Below are 7,293 nucleotides of genomic sequence, written 5' to 3' on the forward strand. Positions count from 1 at the left end.
CAAAAAGGGTATATTCGACTGGGAATTGAAAGTTATAGTTCACTTTTTAAGAGTCAAAAGATATTTGAGGGTACCTAGCCCTCTCCTCCAGGCCTTTTTTCTCAAATCCATCTGATAAGAACTCTGAGATAGCCATATCTTAAAAAATAGTTCAAAGACCATATAACAAAAACTCCGGGGTCAACACAGCCCCCCCTCGGGCCCAAAGGCAGGCGTTGTAAATTATGCCCTGGGGGACTATATGGTTGTTATGGATGGGATGCTCGTAAAAACTTCGGAGAGGGCTAGTTTGACTGGAAATTGAAAGTTCTAGTTCAGTTTTTGAGAGTCAAAAGAGATTGGATGGCAACTAGCCACCCCCCCCCCCTACACCCCTTTTTTCCCGAATGCATCCGAAATAAATTTTAAGATAGCCATTATGTTAAAAATTGTTCAAAAGTCAGATAACAAAAACGCACGTGTCGACACAGCCCCCCAGGGCCCGGGGGCAGGCGTTGTAAGTTATGCCCTGGGGCATAAATGGTTCTTATGAAATGTGTACTCTTATAAACTTCATAGAGGGCTCATTTGATTGGAAATTGAAAGTTTCAGTTGACTTTTTAATAGTCAAAAGAGATCCGAGGGCAGCTATCCCCCCCACGCCTTCTTTTTCCAAACTCATCTGATGAAAATGTTTACACAGACATCTTGTATAAAAAAAAATAGTTCAATGGTCGGATAAGAAAAATTCCGGTGTCAATACAAGCCCCCGGGGCCGGGGAGAAGATTTTCTAAGTTATGCCCTAAGGGCATGTATGGTTCTTATGAAATTGATGCTCGTATAAACTTCAGAGAGGGCTCTTTTGATTGGAAATTGAAAGTTCTAGTTCACTTTTTAAGAGTCAAAAGAGCTCCGAGGGCAACTAGTCCCCCCAACATCCCTCCACCCCTACACACCCTTTTTTCCCCAATCCTATCCGGTAAAATTTTTAAAATAGCCATTTCACTAAAAATAATTCAAAGGTTAGATAAGAAAAGAGGGTAACCAGCCCCTTAACCACGTTGTTTTTTTCCAAATGTATCCGATAAAAATTTTGAGATATCTTATTTATTAAAAATAGTTCAAAGGTCATATAACAAAAACTCCTGTGTCGACGCAACCCCCCATGGCCCCTAGGCAGGCGTTGTAAGTAATGCTTTGAGGGCATATATCCTTTTTATGGAAGGGATGCTTGTATAAACTTCGGAGAGGGTTCATTTGATTGGAAATTAAAACTTACCGTTCACTTTTTAAGAGTCAAAAGAGGTTAGAGGGCAACTAGCCCACCCCCTCCACGCCCTAAATGCATCAGATACAGTTTTGAAATAAACATTGTGTTAAAAATAGTTCAAAGTTCAGATAACAAAACTCCGGTGTCGACAGAGCCCCCAGGGCCCGAGAGTAGGCGTTGTAAGTTATGCCCTGTGGCAATATATGGTTGTTATTGAAGGGATGCTCGCATAAACTTCATAGAGGGCTCATTTCATTGAAAATTTAAAGTTGTCATTCACTTTTTAAGAGTAAAAAGTGATCGGAGGGCAGCTAGCCTCCCCCTACGCTCCATTAATTTTTTTTCCAAACGCACTTCATATAGAAGAAGGGGTCGTCGTATAGACTTCAAAGGGGGCTTATTTCGAAGGGGGCAAACTTTTTTCACTTAGATATAGTTACTTTGATACCAGTTTTGATACTTTGATGAAGATTTGATATTTTTTTAAAGTTTGATTTTGAAATAAGGAATTTTTAAAAGCTTGAAACTTTTTGCGATCAAAAAGAACAAGAAATAATTTTTTGCTGTAACATTGGGTTTATTTAAAAAAAAAATATATACATCATCGATTCCCTGAAGCAATGCTTGTGCGGGAAAAAAATAATTTTTTCAATGAAAAGAAAAGGCCATTTTAAAGTTAAGCTCATCAGATACAAATGCCTGTTAAAATTCCAACTCAAAACGACCAGAAATTACTATTAAAGAATAAATGAAACCCAAAACGAACAGAAATTAAATAAACAATCATAGAAAAAAACATACAGCAAGTAATAATATAAATGAATAAATAGATCTTAAGGCGAGTATTGCTTAGATTGAATACCAAAATCAAGCTTAAAATGAAAAAAAATATTTTGCTATTGAAGTATAAATGAAACTTAAAACGAACAGAAATTAAATAAACAATCAATGCAAACAAACATACAATAGATATTACTGTAAATGAATAAATAAATCTTAAAACGAGTGAAACTTAAATTGAATATGCAAATCAATCTTGAAACGAACACAATTCACTACAAACAAGAGTTTGGGTATCGCCTCCTTCTCTTACTGTAAAAGTCTAAAACTTATTTCGTCATTGGTGCTTTACTGAAAACTATATGCGTCTTGAATAGTCTTGGAAAGTATAAACAATTTCAAATTGAATATTTGATATTACTACTACTATTAACAACTCCCTGCAGCACCAAGCCACCTGAGGCCAACACAGCTACGCACGCTCCTCCTCCATCCCAATCTATTCAAAACCTCCCTCTTTACACCCTCCCAAGAAGTTCCCATTTCCTTTAAATCTTTCTTTATGAAATCCTCCCACCCTAGAAAAGGACAACCTGCTTTCCGTTTAGCCCTAGACAATTGGCCGAAAAGAACAATCTTCGGCAATCTGTCATCCTTCATCTGCACAACATGCCCTAGCCATCTCAACCTTTCTTTCATTATAGCCCTAGAGAGCGGTATTGAACCACATTTTTCGTACAGCCTACTGTTTGAAATACGGTCAGTCAGCCGGGTACCCAGAACACATCCTTAAGCAATTTCTCTGCAAAACATCTAGCGAATCTTCATCCGCTTATCGAAGCGCCCATGCTTCAGAGCCATTTTTGACTACTGTCATCACTGTAGCTTCTAATATTCTAATCTTGGTTTGCAGACTTATCTTCATATTCTTCCAATTTTTTTTAATTGTGAAAAAACACCCTGAGCCTTAGTTATTCTACTTTTAACATCTTCACTACTTTTAACCATCTTTACTAATAATACTACCAAGGTAAGTGAAGTTGCCCACTTGATCAATCTTTTCATTACTTAACGTCACCTTTTCATCTTCACTTATTCCTAGTCTTAATGACTTAATCTTCTTAACATTAATTTTCAAACCTATTCTAGCACCCTGAACTCGCAAAATCTTTTAGAGGTTTTTAGAGGAATCTTTTCATTCATTTTGCTCACACTTTCCTCTAGGATGCTTAAATCATCAGCGTAATCTAAGTCTAGGACGCTTTTTCTCCCCATTTGATTCCGTGGTCTCCCATTGCCTTTACTATGCTACTTAATACAAAGACCATCAATATAATCCATATAAAGGGGGAGAGAACACAACCCTGCTTAACTCCTGATTTAATACAAAACCCGCTGCTAACCTCATTTCCTACCTTAACCGGAGCAGTGTTATTCTCGTACATAGCACTAATTACTCTAATGTATTTGTCTGGTATACCATACAAGGATAAAACCTTTGCTAAAGCTCTTCTATTAACAGAATCGGATGCTTGCTCATAATTTATAAAGCTAAGGACCAAAGGTGTTTGACAACTCAGGCACTTCTCAATTATTAAACTAAGAGTGAAAATTTGGTCGACACATCCTCTATCTTTTCTAAAACCGCACTGTTCTTCTCTTAAAACTTTGTCTACAGCATCTCTCATTCTAAAAAGTATCATATTGCTAAGTAATTTGCTACCTACAGAGACCAGACTAATGCCTCGATAATTACCACACTCACTTTTATCATCTTTCTTATAAACTGGCTTAATTAAGGTTTTCCTAAAATCATTTGGTACTACCCATTTTTCAAAAATTATATTCATAATCTTCAGTAACTTATTTCTAACCTCAGAGCCACCATATTTAAGAAACTCATTTACTACCCTATCAGCACCTGGAGCCTTATTATTTTTTAATCCTCTTAGTACTGTCGTTAATTCTTTCTCGCTAAAAAAAACTTCCTTCACATCCAAGGTATCACAAACTTTTTCATTTTTTTTTATATCTTTTCCTGCAACTCTATCTCGGTTTAGCAAATTCTCAAAATGTTCTGCCCATCCCTCTTTAATTCTTTCCTTATCACTAATTGTGGCCCCATTCCTGTCTTTAACTGGGCCAAGTCCGGATTGACTACTCCCTCTCAATTTATTGACATACTAGTACAATATTTTACTATTATGCCGTCTAGCTGCATCTTCCAGATCCTTGGCAATTTTATCCATGGCCTCCTCTTCACACCTCCTTAGTTCATATTTTAATGCTTTCTCCACCTTCTTTACATTCCTTTTGTTTTCATATGATCTATCACTCAGATAATTCTTGTACAAGTCCTTTCTCCTTTCTATTAAACATAAAGCTTTTTCAATAATATTCTTAGCTGCAGTTCTAGCTTTCTTCCCTACGACACCTTCAGCAACTTCACAAATTGTTTTTCTAAAATTATTCCAACCATCTTCCACGTTATCAAATTTTAGACTCTCAAGTTTAGTATTCGACTGTTCCTGGAAAGTTTCTTTCAAATCATAAAGAAAGAAAAACAAGCAAAAATGGGGTTTTCAAAGGCCAAATGAAAATACTGAAAAAACACAATAACGCGAATATTTCGAGAGGACAAACGCCTCTCTTTTTCAGCGCGAAACAAAATAATGTATCCAAGGAAAGTGCCGAAGAAAAAAAAATAACAAACGCGGAAAGTTAATGTGAAAAGAACCAAAAAACCAAAGAAAAAACCAAAAACTTAAAAGATGAATAAAATTCAATAAAAGTAAAAAATTATAAGAATTAAAACCAAATACCTAACAACCATAAAAGCTAGAAGTTGCGACCAATTGTTGAGACGGTGATATTTTGTGGGCGGCAACAACTTGCCCTTCGCGGTACCAACGATTCCGGCCCCATTTCGGTCTCGAATCCAGACCCTTCTCACAATGATGGCAAACTTCCGAGCACTACTGCGGCTGAGGGCGAGACACGGTGACGATGTTCTGAAGAACCACCTTCTTTCTGCGGCCGGAAATGCCACATATCTATTGTGGAAAGAGTAAACGCAAGTCTATGCTTTTCGGTGCTTGCCGATGAAACGGCGGACGTTTCGAATATCGAGCAGCTGTCTGTTTGCGTCCGCTACACTTTCAAAGGGAACTTGCATGAGGACTTCCTTGGTTTTACCCAACTTTCTGATTTAACTGGGAAAGATCTGGCTTCATCAATCCTGCAATTTCTCGAAAGCCTTGGTCTTAATCTAAACAAGATGGTTGGTCAGGGATATGACAGTGCAGCAGCGATGAATGGGCATTTTAGGGGTGTCCAGGCTGTTATACGTGAAAAGTATCCGAAGGTGCTTTACGTCCATAGTAGTGCGCACAGTTTCAACTTGGTCTTCTCTTCTATATGCTCTATTCTGGTGTTCAAGAATTTCTTCGGTGTCTTGTCACAAGTCTGCAGTTTTTACCATACTTCCCCACTCAGGACACAGAATTTAAAAGAGAAGATCAACGAAATACTACCGGATTCGAGGAAACATACTTTAACCGGACTCTGTGAAACAAGATGGGTGGAGCGCCACAATTCAGTCATGCGTTTTCTTGAGATGTACCGACCAATCCTGCGATTCCTGGAAGCTCTTGAAGAGAACGGACATGCAGAAACCTCTGCAAAAGCGGCCCAGTTGCTGGACACGATGAATCAGTCGCAATTTGTTGTGTGATTCCATGTGGTCAAAGAGCTTTCTGCCTTACGCTTCCACTGTGCAAGACTCTTTAGTCAGTTGACTGTGATTTGGCAGCTGCATGCAGGCAAGTGGAAACTGTCCTTTCAAAAACAAAGGAAATGCGAAGAAATGCTGCTACTGCTTTCACGTCTATTTTCGACGAAGCTCAGCGTTTTGCCAGTGACATAGGATTGGAGATGACTCGTCCAAGGACGAGAGGTGGCTGGAGTATGCATGCAGACGATCCAGACCTTTTCAACCACTATAGAACCTCGCTCTTTATTCCTTTCCTGGACCACTTCACTTCTGAGCTGAAACAACGATTTGTACTTCACCAGAAACTGCCGTCAAATCTCAGCGTCCTTTCTCCTGCCAAAATTGTTTCTGTCGATCCAAATGTTTTTCTTCTTCTGGCTGTTCTTGTGACGTTACCTGTTAGCACTGCTACTCCGGAAAGAAGTTTCTCAACGCTCAGAAGGCTCAAAACCTGGCTGAGAAGTTCAACAGGAGAAGAACAATTTAGTGGCTTAGCCCTCCTTGCAGTCCATTGGGACGTTGACATCTGCCCTGACAAGGTCATCGACATTTTTGCATGGAAGAAAAATCGTCGCCTGGATTTTGTTTTATAGATATTCGCCCTTACTTTTAGCTAAAAAAAAAACAACTAAAAAATATATAGACTACTTCTAGCCTATTATTTGGCTTATTTTTGCGCAAAAAAAAAAAAAAATAGCATGTATTATTTAAATTTATTTAAATGATTTTATTTTTTTTGCGTTACTAAAAAAAAAAAAAAAAAAAAAAAAAAAAAAAATGCCCCTTATAGATACGAAAGTATGCCTAGTGGACGCGTCCTCGTTCGCAAGGGGCGCACTAACGGTCTCGAGCTAACGTAAAGTTGCTCGAGGATGTTAGACAAAGTCCACGGGAAAAATCGGGTAAACCCCCCCCCCCCGAAAAAAATCCTGGATACGGCCCTGATATATATATATATATATATATATATATATATATATATATATATATATATATATATATATATATATATATATATATATATATATATATATATATATAATATATATATATATATATATATATATATATATATATATATGTATATATATATATATATATATATATATATATATATATATGTATATGTATATATATGTATATATATGTATATATATATATATATATATATATATATATATATATATATATATATATATATATATATATATATATATATATATATGTGTGTGTGTGTGTGTGTGTGTGTATATATATATATATATATATATATATTACATATAGAGCTAAAACAAAGGTATCGTTATATCTAGAAGGAATAATTTGTGTTTTATATTCATTGATACAATACTTAATAGTACATGTAATGCATACACGGGGTTTGCTAATGTAACACTGAGTCTCTGTTTAACTTCCTAAATATATTTAACTTCTGTACATGGCGTATCTAAAATAGATGGAAATTTTCTAAAAGACATTTATAGGATATTT

This window comes from Artemia sp. Qi Xiang Cuo, chromosome 8 (genome assembly GCF_049724085.1).
Source record: "Artemia sp. Qi Xiang Cuo chromosome 8, ASM4972408v1, whole genome shotgun sequence".
Classification (NCBI taxonomy): domain Eukaryota; kingdom Metazoa; phylum Arthropoda; class Branchiopoda; order Anostraca; family Artemiidae; genus Artemia; species Artemia sp. Qi Xiang Cuo.